This window comes from Gallinula chloropus (genome assembly GCF_964237585.1).
Source record: "Gallinula chloropus genome assembly, chromosome: 1".
In the NCBI taxonomy this organism is placed as follows: domain Eukaryota; kingdom Metazoa; phylum Chordata; class Aves; order Gruiformes; family Rallidae; genus Gallinula; species Gallinula chloropus.
In genome coordinates this window covers 172,131,774-172,145,648 of record NC_140085.1, presented here as the reverse complement: position 1 = coordinate 172,145,648, position 13,875 = coordinate 172,131,774, and positions in this window count along the sequence as shown.

The following is a 13,875-nucleotide window of genomic DNA, read 5'->3' as shown; positions in this document are numbered from 1 at the left end:
ATTTTGACAGATGCATGAAAGGGCAAGACTTAAAGTTTTTTTTTCCTCAGTGTAGTGTCACAGGTTTTGTCATGTGTAAAAAGCAATTTTTATTTTCCAAAACAGCTGTTCACAAAGTGGAAATGTATTGCAGATTACCTAGCGAGGGGAGCAAAGGCTAAAGACAGCAAACAGTAATTTTGGTTTGGCTCTTTAACCACATGAAGATGATTCACCACACTAAAGCTTAAGGTGGATAAGGAGTTAACCTCGGTCTCATTAAAGAAGTCTGGAGACTTCAATTCTGCTGTTTTTTTGCTGAAATGGCCTTAACTTACTCTTCCCAATTCTTTTAAAGAAATTATTTAAAATAGTTACCTCTGCCTCTGGGTGAACATAAAGACATAGAAGCAAGACTCTTTTTTCGTCTCTTTCTTGTTGTCTACCTGTATGTTTGCAGACACAGCATCAATCCAGGCAACAATTAACAGTGTCATTTGACTTTTAGTATTTTTTTTTCTGCCATTATTTGAATATCTTAATTACTGATTATGAAGTAAGACAGTGATATATCAGTATTCCCTTGATTTCTGAAATCTCTTTGGATTTCAGTAGCTCGTGACCTGTCTTAGTCTGGGCTCCATTACTTACAATGTGAAAATACAATCACTTTAAAAATGTATAAATAGTTTTTAAAAGTATTTTTGAAGATAAAATTTTCGTATTTGGATTTTAGGACTATGTGACACATCGTTCATTTCTGAACTGCAGCTAACCCTCCCCTCTTAGAAAGAAATATACAGAAAATAATGATTATGTCACATATTTTTCCAAGAAACTATTTGATTAATATATCCTGAAAGAATCTTACACTTATTTTGACTTTTTTGCATTTGATCATAACAGAAAGCAAATGTTTAGAAAGCTTTTTTGATTTAATCTCACTTCATTTGTCAGGTTCATTCAAATTAATCCAAAATATTTCATTTTGGTGGGTTGTTTAAACAGTTGATTGTCTTTTCTGTTTTCATATATTTAAAATACATCTTGTTTGCCTACTGGTTCAACTTATTTCCTGCATCTTGACTGTTTTAGGGTGAGCACTGAGGTGGACAGCAGCCCTATACATCCTGATTGCCATTTACAGGGAATACATGTTCCTAGTCCAGACAAGAGCTGAGGTGCACTCTAGCAACAAGGGCAGGAACCAGGCCACACCACACAACAAAAGATCCAGCTAAACATAATTGTAAGAAATCTGCTTAGAGGAAACTTCACATGTATATCTCAATGTTTGGACTGAGTGTTTAACAGCACTTAAAAACTGATTTTACAGAATCACAGAATCACAAGGTTGGAAAAGATCTTTAAGATCATCAAGTCCAACCATTCCCGTCCTATGCTAAACCATATCCCGAAGTACCTCATCTACCCTTTCTTTGAACACATCCAGGGAAGGTGACTCAACCACCTCCCTGGGCAGCCTGTTCCAGGCCCCAACAACTCTTTCAGTAAAAAAATTTTTTGTAATATCTAATCTAAACCTGCCCTGGCAAAACTTGAGGCCATTTCCCCTTGTTCTATCTCCTGTTACTTGGCTGAAGAGACCATCGCCCACCTCTCTACAACCTCCCTTCAGGTAGTTGTAGGTGGTGATGAGGTCTCCCCTCAGCCTCCTCTTCTCCAGGCTGAACATCCCCAGCTTCCTCAGCTGCTCCTCATAGGATTTGCCCTCCAGCCCCTTCACCAGCCTGGTTGCCCTTCTCTGGACTCGCTCGAGGACCTCAATGTCCTTCTTATGGTGAGGAGCCCAGAACTGGACACAGTACTCAAGGTGCAGCCTCACCAGTGCCGAGTACAGGGGCAAAATCACCTCCCTAGACATACTGGACACACTGATACAAGCCAAGATGCCATTGGCCTTCCTGGCCACCTGGGCAAAGGTGCATATGATGTGCATGGAATGAAACCTCATATGAGGTGCATAGAACAAAAACTACATTTCACTGGGGCAAGCTTGCTGAACACATTTCATCCGTGATTATACCAGAGGAAAATAACATTGTTAATCCCAAGAGCTGCTGTTAGCCAGTTTCACCATTTGGCAAAAAAGTTGCTCTAATTCTTCAAATGACAGAGACTTATGAAATATTGGCATTGTGAGCAGTAGAGGGCTGGTATTGAAACTGCATAAATACTAATCATTTTTTGTGAGGCTGGGGGAGAAACTTGAAATGAATTCATGTTATTAAAGGAACATGTAACAACTGACTCTGCTGAAATAGTGTAAAAGAGAGAGAAGAGCACTCATAGAGACACAGAATGAGATTTCTTCAGATTTGTCCTTGATAAACATTTATAAACATTTGTGTGAGGAATAAAAATAATTGGAGGAGAAACATGCATGCCTCATGCTGACAAAAATATGTTTGTGCCTAATAGATTGGAGAAATTGTTCAAGAATTGTTTATTCTTATGGAAAGATTGCCCTGTACAGTGCTGCCAAGGACAGTTTCAGCTTGAATAACTATCTATATAATGACATTCACTTAAGTTACAGTGACTTAACTTCTAAAGCGAAGTTAGACATCACTGCGTATTAAGGGGTGTATTGGGGTTTTTGTACTTGTTTGGTTTTGTGTTTTCTTTTTTTTTTCCCCTCCTACTGAATGAAGGAATGAAATGTGGCTTTAAAAGCTGAGTAGGAAGGACACACTTTTCATGAGCATGGTTTCTCCTTCCAGCTATGAGACCAAAGTTTCTCATACCACACACACACACAAAAATTATTTATATATTTCTACATAGTTGTGAAAAGAAACAGGTAATGATAAAGACAAAACATTAAATTCTGTTCCTCTCCACAGATATAAGATTATGGAAGTGATGAGTTTGTTAACTCATGGAACAGAATAAAATGTCTGTGATTCTGCCTCTTGTATGTGGATTGTCCTGGACAGTAATAAGCTCTTTCCAAGTCTGTAAGCAGTTGTTTGTGCCAGAGGACCTGTGGTTTTCTTTTGAATATACTAGTTATCTGTGCTCTTATGCTTTCCTGAATTACTGTATTCTGGTGTGGTAAACCCAAATTACGTATTCTTCAGTGTGGCTCTCCGATAGACAACCTAACAGAAATGTTCTGGTAGATTGAGCACACGTCAGGGAAATGCACTGTGTTAGGAGAACATTCAAACACCTCTGCAGTTAAAAGATGAATTGTTCCTTTTTGACAGTGAAGGCTCATGCATTCCCAGAAGAACTGGTCAAAAAGCTCCACTAAATATGCCTTTTGAGGAAAAAGCCAATACAGATTTGTTGAGTTATTGCAGTCATTAAAGACAACAGTTAACATGCAACTTCCTTCTCATGTATATAAAGCATCAAGGATAAGAAAGAAAATATATACCTATGCATATGTATTTTTAGACTGGTTGGTTGGGGTTTTTTTCCAGTGCAAAATGTGAATAATGTAAGGATGACTGAGTAAATATAGTATCTCAGGAATGATTTTAGTATATGAGGTGCTACATATAGTACCTTTTTTTGTGCTTTTTTCTTTACTACTAGAGGAAATAATTTATTCCACACTTATCCTGTGTACTACCAGGAAATTCTGAAAGATGAGAAATAGCAAGAAGATGAAGTGCTGACTTTTGGAAGGAATACACAGCCACAGCTTTATGTAATGTCTGCACCTTTCTTATCTCAATAGGGCACAACAGGGAAAACACACACATTGCAAGACATGTTCCCGTTACTCCTCTCCTTCCCATTCTCCCTCCCCCTGTGGCTGCTGCACGGCCACATAGTGCAAAGACAGGGAAATAGAGAATTAACATAAAATATAGGAGTTGTTGTCTATATGGACAAGGAGGAAATATACTTGGGTAGCTGTCAGCACATTTGCTTCAAGAGTAAATAATTCCCTTGTGGAGTACAACTGAGGGAAATATTAGTCTAAAGAGAAAATGCAAGAGATAAAACTACTTCAAATGAACTGATGAAAAATAAGGTTAAAAACCACATTGCTGAAGTTAATAATTAAAACAATGGCACTGTTTACTCAATGCATTGCATTTTGTCTCTACTTCATGCTGATTTGCTGTTGACAGCCACTTGTGTGGGCATGGATATTAGGATATAGATATACATGTACACATTTATGTATTTGTCAAGTTCAGGAAAAGGATTTGGGGTTTTTTTTTTTATTTTCTTTCTTTGAGTCCCTGTAATAGAACTTTATTTTGATAATGAAACAATCTTTTGGGTGTCAGTTTTCTAAGATCAGCATGGAACAATTTAACAATTCCTTTGAGATAAGAACATAAGCAGAATACATATATTACATCAGCCTAAAGCAGACTGACAAGTTTTATAGATATTTATCTATTAAATTTCTGTGCTTTCAAGGAACAGACTTCATAGATACTGTTTCTTGGCCTACTAACTTCCAGGACTGCTTTTTTTCTCTCCTGGCTGCAAAACTGTTGGGAGTTCAGTGCAGTTAACTACAGCACAGAGGGGACAGGGAGGAGTTGACATCGTACTCCGAAAGTAGCTTCCATTAAAAAAAAATTAACTGATGAGTTGGATTTAGTAAGATCAATAAAAAGCTCTCAACATTTCTTTCATTTATCATGCCAGCAGTAAGCTGATGTGAGGAAAGGAAAATATCTTTTCTGAGTGGTCCTGTTCCTGCAATTAAAAGCTAATTTTTACTTCTCTGCTAAAGGAAAAATCTTGCCATCTTTTCTCAGGCTCCATTCCCCCAACTATGATCAGAACAAAGTAAGCAATCAGTAGCAGTAAAACAGAAATAGTATTTTGCATTTTGTTTTGTAGCAGTGACAAATTAAGTTGTGGCAAAATCTGTATAGACCTTGCTGTCTGAACAGTATGAGAATAAACCAGAAGTATTTTTAAATGATACATTGAATGTTTATATAGTAAGGAACAAATCTAACTTGTTTTAGAGGCATCAAGGCCTGTAAAAACTCAGCAGGAGTTTAAAAATAATTAAGACTCATTATTATATTGCCTGTTTGAAAGGCTGCTCAAGAGAGGGATATGTTTTTATTAACAAAAGTTAAATACCCTCTTCAAAATATCTTTTTAATGCTGGCTACTGGGTCTAAGGGAAAACAGTAAGTGGGTTGTATTGAAGATCAGTGTAGGTGAATACTCATTTGTTCTTGTAATTAGACAGAAAATAATATTGAAGAAAAGAAGGTAAATGTTGGGAGCCAACTATCTTAAAATCTTTAGTTTTCTGTATTGTAGGTACTACATGAATAATCATGTTTATTTTCCTAAAGGAGCTACCTGTTGTTTCAGTGGAGTTACTGAGCAGGAAAGGTACTAAATTAATAAAACTAATTACGCTACAGGAGAAGATACAATTTCAGCTCCTCCATTTGTTCTGCAAAAATGTATGTTCAAAAATAGTAACCAGATAATGAAAGAACATGAAAGGTTCTGTTCTTAGGCACCTTTAGTTCTGAATGCTTTCCAAGAGTGATTAATTCTTCTTAAAGGTCTCTTACTATCAGCTGTTATGGTAATATCTCACATACACATTTTTCTGCTCTTTCTTTTTTAGCTTCCCTCTTCCATCTCTTCTTGGTTCATGTTACCAGCTTAAATTCCACTTGTTCAGAACTGATGGAACACTAATTACTTGTTCCCTTTCTTTCCTGCAGCCTCTGTTTCAATCATTTTCTCTTTATGAACCTGTTCTATTGCACGTTACTTCCTTTTCTCCGATCTTACGGTCAGCCTCAGTGCTGCAATTCTGCCTCAGACCAATAATCTATCATCTTGCCAGTCTCATCTGACCCAGATACTTTCTTTCTTATAATTTCCTTATGAATGCTTTCTTTCCACTGGTTATTCATTCAGACTTCCTGATGTTTTCAAGATTTTTGAAGATCTTAATGTTTTCAAGATTAAATATACTCTTCTTACTATTGCTAATTGCCTAGATTAGATTACTTATTATTTTCCTCTATGATTTGGATGATGCCAACGACTTGCAAATGATATTTTAATGAGTTGAGAGGAAGTATGGAGAGAAAGGGAACAAATCATATTTATTGTATATTTTGAATAGAACAAGAAGGAATTATACAGGAAGAGGTACACAAAATTGCCATTACCGAACACATTATCCAACTTTAAATGTAGTAAGGCAAATAAGTGATTTTTCTGGGTAGGTATTTTTAGGGAATATAGATACATGATGCAGGAATATAATTCAGGCAAAAAGAGAGTACATATGACCTTCAAGGTTGTTTCCATCCTTATTTTCCTTCTGGCCTGGTTTTCTATTTTTCTGGTGCACATGACATATTAAATCCCCTTATTTTATTTGCACCTTTCATTTATCTCATAATTAAGAGATTTTCCTCTTCTCTTCTACAACACATGATCTTTAAGGAGCTTTCCAGCCCTAACCACTCTATGACTCTTACGATTCTAAGTGATCTCCACTTATGAGAAACTCAAGTAATATTCAATATGCTGCATTCTTGTTTCTCTCCCTGATGTTTTCTGCTGGCATGTCATGGCCCTTTCTGGTTGGGTTTTTTTATTTAGCTTTTCCCCTTTTCTAGCTTTAAGAGCTTCATACTGTAACTGTTTACCGACATTTTAACAACTCATATTTTCAGAGCCAAACTGATACCAATTATTTTTTTTTCTGGAGTTCTGAAATAAGTATAAGACTATTCACTGGTTATTTCACCTTTATTGTGACTGAGCTTGTAAATCTGGTGTTCAGTGCCTTGTCTGATACAGTTTTAAGACTTTCACTTGATCACAGTGTCCTGTGGTCAGTTCACAAAGTATTCTTTTTTTCATAAGCAATTAGTACGTTTTAAATGTGCATGTTTAAGTGTGTCATTATTTTCTACCATTCTCTATTAATGCAGAGAAAATGTTTCTGTGAAGTCACACAGTAACTACCTGTAAGCTATGTGTTACTTTCTAGGAAGGGGAAAGATACAGGATAAAGAAGGCATTCGCAGCAGATAAACCAAAAGAGAGAAATACACTTGTGAGAATGAGCATTTTTGAGAAAAAATATCCCTTTCTCTAAGCAACACCGCTGAATGCCTAGCAGCTGTTGCCTAACGAACAACCTAATACAGCAGGCAGTAAAACTGAGCCATGGTAGGCTGATTGAAGAGAGAAAAACATTATTAAAATTTAGAGTGTTCATGCTTTCTGTGTTTTATATGACCCAATTGAACTTTGGGCTTTATCGTCCATCATAATAACTCACATAATAATATGCATTATTTATATCTGGAGTGATCTGACTATGCTTCCCACGTAATTTCAATTTGCCTTAAATGTTGTTTTCTGTATGATTTGCAAATTTAGAGATACTGACTACTCTGGGTTTTCTTGGTGAATGGCAAGTACAGATGAACTGTCCTGTGTGACTTTGATTTGAACACTGAAAACTTGCAAGATGTGTTTTATTTGTGAAGTGACTGTATAACATGTTCATATTAAGTTTCAGTAAAAAACGATGGTGGCTTTGAGTCAAGATCCTCTGAGAACATTTTATAACCCCATCTGCAAAGTATACTGGTGTTTTTATCTAGCTGTAATACTTTGCTGCTTCTTTTATCTTTTATCCCATTAAATACCCCAGATGAAATGGGATTAATATTACGATACTAAAGCATGTGTAAAATCAGAAACACTGCAATGAAATGTGTATGAATGTGTTGGCAAGGTATGAACATCTTAAAATAGTCCATGTGATCAGGGTTTAGAGTTTAGTTGTCTATATTGCAGCCTGCATCCCCTAGAGCATCCCCAGCAAGACGTGTGCATACACTGAGCTATGTCAAGAAAAAGAAATTTTGAAAGATAGGATTTGATTTTATTTAAAGTACAAAGCTGACTCAAGGTGCATTTAAACTTGTTATATATTCAGTGTACAGAAGTGGTTTTACTGAGGTGGGGTTTTTTTTGTTGTTATTGTTTTGTTGGTTTGTTGTGGGGTTTTTTAAGACCCCCCAGAAATTCCATTAGAGAATTTTCTTTTTAAAATGCACATTAACAAGGGGGCTACAAGGTGACACAAGGAGTGTGGTTTCCTGCACTCACGAAGCATTTAAGTAGTGAAATTCTGTGAGGTTAAAAATAGATTAGAAAACCTTTAAAAGTTCTGGTGTTTTGACAGTTCTTCAAAAAGATTCTGAAGGTTAAATCAAGAAGCTTTTTTTCTTTCCCAGCATAATTTCAAATAAACAGCTCAAAGGCAGCCCATTATTGCTATCTTTTTGAGGGTCTGTATATTATACAAAATATAAGAATTCAGCAATAACATCTATTAAACTAGGTGGTTATAAATGTTGTAAATTTTATAACATTGCACCAAAACTGAAACCCTAATAAAAGAAACGGGCAAAGTTATTTTAAAGTGTTATCGTCTTATGGGTAAAATCACCAAGTAAATTGTATAGATTCTCTGCTAGAATCTATTTCCTGCCTAGACCCTATGTAAGAATTCTGAAAATTCTACATTTTACCCATGAAGAAAATATAAAATTAATGTTTACATGTTAAATGCTACTAGTTTGTTGTATATTTGTTTGTTGCTTTATTTAGATACAATTTTATTTCCATATTAAGCTTTCTGAATGAATAGTTTCAGTGTCAGTCATAGTAAAGGCTGAAACACAATATTTTTTGTTGAATTAACTCCTTTTTGAAGATCTAAGTCCTCCTGGGAACTCAGTAAAATTTAAAGATCTGTTGTTTTGCATTAGCTGAAGAGGCTGTTAAACATGTAACTTTTTTTTTCTGCTTTACAAAAAGGGATATAGATATCCTGGTGGACAACAAACTGAACATAAGTCAGTCCTTACATCAATGAAAATTAATCATTTATTGATACATTAGTAGAAACCTTATCAAGTGATTATTCCCCTCTACTAGGCCCCTGTGAAACTGCATTGGGAGCAAAGTGACCAGTTTAGGTTCTCTCTCAGTACAAAAGAGATATTGACAAATTACAAGAAGATCTGAGGAGGGATATTAATTTGGAACCTATAGCCCTTGGCATATGAGATAAAGCTGGGGAGCTTGGATTTTTATTAATTTTTTTAGGCATAGATGAGTGAGGGGAAAGATAAGGGGAGAGAGACGAATCTAATTTCAGTGTTCAGAGTATTGTGAAGATGAGGTTGGACTTTCTCAGATGTGCACAACAGGTCAAGAAACAGTTACCACAGATTGCAGAAAGGGAAACAACAACTCAATATATGGAAAAAGATCTTCACAATAAGAATAGCTAAGCACTGGAACACATTTCCAGGGAGACAGTGGAATTTCTTTTGAGATACTCAAACCTTAACTGAATGAAAGGCCCTGAGCAATCTAATGTTAACACTATTTTCAGTAGACCTTGTACTACTGACCTTGCCAAGAAGTTGCATAGTCCTTTATAAAAAGGTTCGATGCCACTGATTTTAAAGGATGCATAAAAAAAAATCCTTGCTGATAAACTTGAAATGCATTTGCTAGTTCAGTCAGCATTATGGTCCCTGCATTACACTACAGGGAGCTCATTTGTACCCCGCCCCTGTGCTAAGAAACATCATCATTTTCAAAGCTGAGAATAAATATTAATTTAGTTTTGCTCTGCATCTAGATAATCTTAAATCTAAATGTCGCATTTCCTCTCTAACAATCTCACTTTATCTTTAAATGAGTTTACACGACTGAAGAACTTAGATTATTGTTAAAGACTTTCTTACAAAGTCCAACTCATCATGCTGTTTTGTATTTCTTCCTTTATTCCTGACTGGACACAGAGATCTTACCTGATCAGTAGTCTTTTGATTATTGGTAGAATTAGTGGTTACTCTTGATAACTTTTTGAAATTAGTTATCCACCCACTTAAACCTGAAACAGTTTTATAAAAGATGATGCCCTTTGCATGGGATGCAAATTCCAAATAAGCTTTTACTTCTTCTGACAACATATTCCGAACTTCTAACACATTTGTGTCCTTGATGTTTGCCAACCAGACCACTTACTAGTTCTTTTAATATCCCATTTTAGAAGTGAACCCCCATAATTCCATACCCCAAACATACCATAACTGTCAATATCTTAAATGCTTCTCCTTATTAGCAGAGAAGTAACTTACATGTAATTTCCATTTGTTTTGACATGATAGTGTCAGGTCTCACCAACACCATCTCATTTTGTCTTGATCACATACTGATACCCTTGGCATCTTTCACATGCTGATTAAGAGAAGATTTGACACTGTAGTGTGGTCTGTGGTAGAATTAATGTTGGCATCTAGGAAAATCTGTTGTGGCACTAAGAAGCAAAGAAGCAAGTGGCAAAGAATCTTTGACACAAAAATATTGTTACCACTCCTTGATAATTGCAAGTATAATTGAAATACTTCAGCTGCCATTACTTACACACTTGATCATACTTGAAATACATTCACATTTGTTCTCCTTGCTAAACTAAATTGATATGAAGTTAAGTTTAAGGGTCAGCAAAAATAGCCAATTATTTTTTTTCCTTGACAGTGTTATATGCATAAAGAAAAAAAAAAGTATATGTGTGTCAATTGACAGTGTCCCAACATTATTTGAATGGAATGACTACTCTCCCATGGCCATGGGTCTCAGGAAATAATCCCCTTTTTTACAGACATCCGTTGTTTTATTCCTAGTTTTTCCCCTCACTCAGTATGTGAATTTAGATCAATCATTTCACTTGTGTTCAGTTTATTCATCTGTAAATTAGTTATCTTAACACTTCAGTGCTTCAGAGAGGTGTTCTGAGAATTACTGTATAAATGTTTACAATGTATTTTTGGAGCATCATATCAAGAGTAACAATATTAGTATTATATTTGTTTTATTGAAAGAAACAACATAAAAGCCCTTTCAGGGCTAGCTAGAAAAAAAAAAGCCCAGAGTTTTCTTCAAATTCTCTTTCAATCTACTTATTGTTTACAAAACATGATAATTAAAGTTGATAAACTGATAAGCAGTTACATATGACAGAATGCTGAACAAAGATTATATTCTGTAAAACATATTGTCCAATTTATTGTTTCATTCATAATATGAAAAAGAATGCTGCAAGACCCTAATTCTGGTGCTTGATAGGGAAATTGGTTCTAAATCCTTGACTACAGCTGTCATCAGGCTGAGACTAATTACATTTGCCTTAAAATTACCCCCCTCCTAAGAAGTTAAGGAAAGAACTGGGCACCCCTACTTATCCTTAGGACATTAACTACAATTACACCCACTGATTTCAGTGGAGTTGGGTAATTTTAGGGAATGCCAGTCCAGGAGGCTTATTTTACAGGTCCATTATGTAGTTCTGATTTTTCTTTTATGTGTACCTCAATCAAAGATCAGAGCACTATTGTGCTGGGCACTGTAAAGACAAGTAATCAAAAAGCAAGCTTCTGCTCTAAATAGTCCCCAATCTAGACACCAGTAAAAATGTGCCAAGGAGATGAAGCAGCAAATGGAGTATAGATAGTAAGGTAATAATGAACAGGAATCTTAGCTCGCTGCTTCCTGAATTGATTTCTGCATAGTCACACAGCACCAAGAAGGGTGTCAGGTATTTTCACATGGAGAATCTTGCACAGTACTACTTAAAATGTGCCCCTTGAGCAGTAGAGGAATCCAGATCTGAATAGTGACAGAAGAAGAAATAAGATATGATTTTCCTTTCATTGATGAGTTCTCTAAGCAGTAGAATATTTTATTAGATACTTTTTCATTATCTCTCTTGCCTAACATTTTGTAGTTTGCTGTACCTTCATCTTTTCTTTTTTACCCCTTCTTTAAGAAGAAAATCCTTTTTAATTTTTTTTTCCATTAAAGGTGCTTAGAAGCATTTTTAGGACAGTATCCAAGGTCTGGGAACAAGCATTTCCAAAAACAACTTCCTGTAACCCCAAAATAATGGGCTTGGGCCAAATGATATACTTAGCCTTTCAAAATATAACATTCACCTTCATGAAATGTATGTGCATCATAGATACGTAGTATTTTAGGGTACCTCCTTTCATTGCGAAATGTATTAATTTTCTAATTAACAATAGACCTAAGATGATTTTACAAAGGTTACAAATTTATTTCTTAGCTTTTAGGTACTCCAAAATAACTTCAACTTCCATTTTGAAGTGATTTAAATGCTTTACAAAAAAGATTGCCCTACCACGCTAGTACAAGGTATGTAACCTGCTCTCTGTTCTATTCTAATGGCTTGATATTTCTCTGTATGAAGAATTCAGAATTATACCAAACAAAATTCATCTGGAATTACCTGAAACATTCCAACAAGTTATTGAAGAACAGAAGGATATTTAATCACAAGATGTAATGGCGTATATTGTTTTACAAAATAAAGATTGAAGGAATAAATTAATAATTCTCTTCTAAATGGGGATATAGTGACTGATCTGCCATAACAACATGAAAGTAAAGCTGGCATTTAGTCTTTAGGAAGATAATGAACTGTACACGTTGAGTAAGTGTTGGGTTCGAGTTTGGTTTTAATTCAAAGTGAAATTAGTATTTCACACTGAAATTCCCATTATCTGATAGAAGCATTAGATTTCAGGATGCTCGTTACTGCACTGCCTGGCTTACAATGGAAAAAATAAAAAAGAAATTATGTTATGATCTACAATAGCCTGTGTGATCAAGAGGGAGCTGGTTTACATTAAACAACACAGATGCAGAAAATATTACACTGTGTTTCCCTCCGCTTCTTTAGCAGCTGTGCTACTTAGGTAACTGTGTCCCATGTAGGATTCACAGACGGGTGCCTTTTATGAAGATAGGAACCAAATCAACTGCTACAAAAGGAGGACCATGATTTATTTTTCTTCCTAGGACTACATAAATCAGTAGAGAGGAGATTCGTACAGGATATGCCTTACGACATTCCACTTAAAGGAGTTTCAATCCGTAACAATCACAGTCTCAAAGAAAGCCTTAAATACCAGGCTGCTGCCTATAATGTACTTACAAAAGAAGAAAAAGTTAGCAAAAAGAGTTGGTTTGGGTTTTTTTTCCCCTGGATTGTCTCATAGAACAACTGAAGATGATGAAGCTCACTAGAAAGAAAACAAATTGACCCCTGTTCTTTCAGTACTCCATCAGTAAAGGAGAGTCCTTGGGTCCTAGCAATGCCTAAAATGATTCAAGCCAATTCAGTTTATTCTGAATGGCCGTGCATGTCACCAATGTTGGAGAAAATTCTTGGTATACTTTCATCTACAATTTTTAGCTGGAATATGTTCAGCTGAAGCTTTTTTTAGTGCAATTCCCGAGCAAAAAATTCCTACCTTCACTATAGTGATTCATACAGAAATGTACATATTATGCATGTAAAAAGTCTGTATTTCATATAAACATGTGTGCTATGTTTATATTCTAAACCTACATAAATTTTGTAAATCTATGGTATTTTAAAGGTATAATCTTTATACGGCTATATATCTACATATATGTAAAACACTTATAAAAATTGTAAAGGTTTTGTACATATAAAAAATCTTGTTTGCATTTTTAATTATAGAAAAAGTTTTATTCAGTACTTAAAACACAGAAAGTACAGTAAAAATCTATAGAACAGGTTATCCAGGATTACTGTCTTCAAACGTAATTGGTGTAAACTGAAGTTCAGCCAAGGCAATTTAAAAAATGAAGCATATAAATTAATTGTAGAATTCACTGACAATGGAAATCATAAAATTTAAAAATAACAGTAAGTAAAACCAGATGTTTTATGAGAAAATATTTATATTTACCATTGTTATAATAGAAATTGGGAAATATTTGTCATATATCAAAGTTTAAATCAACATAAAACCA